This window comes from Hipposideros armiger, unplaced genomic scaffold (assembly GCF_001890085.2).
Source record: "Hipposideros armiger isolate ML-2016 unplaced genomic scaffold, ASM189008v1 scaffold_219, whole genome shotgun sequence".
NCBI classification, from domain to species: domain Eukaryota; kingdom Metazoa; phylum Chordata; class Mammalia; order Chiroptera; family Hipposideridae; genus Hipposideros; species Hipposideros armiger.
The window spans coordinates 1031144-1033707 of record NW_017731569.1 but is presented as its reverse complement, the minus strand read 5'-3'; the positions used below and the strand labels follow the sequence as shown (position 1 = coordinate 1033707).

General features: G+C 43.3%; 1 long non-coding RNA gene across 1 annotated transcript in view; it reads right to left on the bottom strand.

Annotated features, from left to right (window-relative positions):
• Nucleotides 1-1351: 1351 nt before the first annotated feature.
• LOC109389070 (uncharacterized) overlaps nucleotides 1352-2564 on the bottom strand; it is a 73564-nt gene continuing 72351 nt past the window's right edge. The window contains exons 4-5 of the long non-coding RNA XR_002125341.1: nucleotides 1965-2140; nucleotides 1352-1624 (exon numbers count right to left, since the gene is read on the bottom strand). This is a non-coding gene — a long non-coding RNA (uncharacterized LOC109389070). The remainder of the gene's footprint in view (nucleotides 1625-1964; nucleotides 2141-2564) is intronic.

Below are 2564 nucleotides of genomic sequence, written 5' to 3'. Positions count from 1 at the left end.
GCATCAATCCTTGATGATCTTTTCTTCCAGTGCTTATATGACAAAAGAAAATCTTTTGATTGTTGCAATGGGCAGATATGTACACTTGGGCAGTGTGATGTGTAATTGGCTTTATAATATGGTATGACGTCAAGACTTCTATAAAGCTTTACCACTTCTTCTTCTTACATCACCCAAATGCATACTTTCCCCTAGCTTCCTGATGTCTGGAACTCCACATTCAGGAACTAATGTGCTTATGGTCCTTTCTTGAAAGAGGGTTTTTCCTACTGTGGAGATAAAGAGAACCCTCAGGGTGGGACAAGGCCAGGAAGTTTTTTCCCCCCTTATTCAGCACCATTTAATGTGTGTGTGTGTGTGTGTGTGTGTGTGTGTGTATTTTACTCAAAAATTAGGAAATATCACATTTTCTGAAGAGCAAGACATTTAATACATTTAATACATTCAAATGAAAAACATAATATTCATGCTGTAGGTTTTCGATCTTTCTTGGACAACACAAAAGACACAGTACTCAAACTGTATGTTTTAACAAGAGGAGACAGATAGTGGTTGGGTGATGTGAGAATGATATTTAAGAGGAACATTCACAATACTAGACACCAAATACCAAGCAGGAAGTAAGGATATAGTAAAGGAGGATCTGGTGATGGTCCGTATTGGCTCAAGGTCTCCCACAAGGCCACAATGAGGTGTCATCTGGGACTGCAGTCCTCTCGAGCCTTGACTGGAAGAGGATGTGCTTCCAGCTCACTCAGTGGCAGGCCCCACCTGACCCACTTCCATGCCCACTCACATGGCTGCTGGCTGACCTCAGGTCCTCAATGGTCAGAGACATCAGTTCCTTGCCATGTGGACTTCTGAATAGCACAGCTCACAACCTTACTAGCTTCCCTCAGATCAAGTAAGTAAAAGAGTGAGAGAAAGNTTCTGAATAGCACAGCTCACAACCTTACTAGCTTCCCTCAGATCAAGTAAGTAAAAGAGTGAGAGAAAGGGTTCAATATGGAAGTTGCTGTCTTTTTGTAATTCAATATTAGAAGTCACATTCTATCACTTTTTCCATATTCTATTCATTAAACGAGTCACCAGGTCCAGCCCACATTCCAGGGGAGGAGATTATACAAGGGTATATATGACAGGAGGTGGGGATAAATTAGGGCCAATTCGGAGGCTGTCTGCTATGACTACTAAGATAACTCTAAAGAATACCCTCGGGCTGAGAGACAGCACCAAAGGAGGGTAAACCTTTAGAAAAAACGGGCCCCTCCCCAAGGCTCAGGGGATGGTTGTGGCCCCCTGGGTGGTGGGGACGTTCACCGGGTTGTCCTGTGTCAGAGTTGATCTACAATCACTGGCCAAGTTTGGTAAGCAGACGACATCCTGCTGGGGAGAGGGGAGGCTGAGACTGGCATGCAGGAAAACACAAGCTGACAGGTGAGCAGGAAGTCTTGGCACAAGGCTGATGAGCAGGAACCATTCGCTGGGGTTTCAGCAAGTTTCATGACGGTGAGATCCAGCGGTGTCCCTCACACATGCTGCTGGCCCATGGCTTGAAGCTGAGTTTCAGCTTACGTGGGAGCTCATTTACTTCTGGTTCACCCTTACCCTTACGAGGAGACACCTTTGAGTCACAACAAAAACAGGGGACATTTAGCAGGACTCCCACCCATAGTGTGTCCTGGGCTCCAACTTCTGTCCTCCTAGCTCTGAAAGGCTGGAAAAAAAGATGCCGCTTCCCAGAACTGGACTAGCAAATGCCCAGGGTCAGCAAAAGTGGCCTCAGAATGACAGATTCACTTCTTGGGGAATGAGGAACAATAATTCATTACCTCGTTAACACTGTGATGGCTTCAAGCTAATCAAAATACACATATGCATATATTAGGTATCTATCTATCTCTCCATTGTCTATCTGTCGTCTATCACGTATCATCTTCAACAGAAAAGTTGTTCTTAATTACCTAGTTCTCCAGTCTTGGTGGTAGAAGTCAGACTTCAGGATCACTGTGAGAGCCCTCCGTTCCTCATCCTGGGAGCTGGAGTAAGTTCAGAGATTCCCAAGTTGCAGTAAGGTTGAAGGGTGAACCCTTGAATTATATCTGACCTTCTTCTGCATTGGTGTAGGAGCTGTGCAGGTCTGAAATTGCACAAGAAAGGTATTAGCAGACCCATCAGGACATGTGAGGATTGAGGAAGTCTGTGTCCAGGAACTAGGTCAAGAGTAACAAGGGCGAGGGTGCTCAATAGAAATTTGATACAAATTCTCTCTTTTGACAATTTTGTGAGAGACCAGTTTAGGTGAATTTGACCATCAGGAACTTCACAGAAATGTTTTCATGTTATTTTTCCAATTCCAAAGTAGTTGAAAAAGTAGGTGAATGATTATTATCATGGGGGTGCTTTGGATAAAATTTATCCTGAGTAAGTGCTCTAACACCTTTAGACTGTCATATTTTTTTTCTTCTAGAATCTTTATCCATCCATCCATCTAGATATTCACAATGAACAATCCATATCTTTTGAAGGAGTTAAGTATTTGTAGAAAAAATATTGTTACTCAG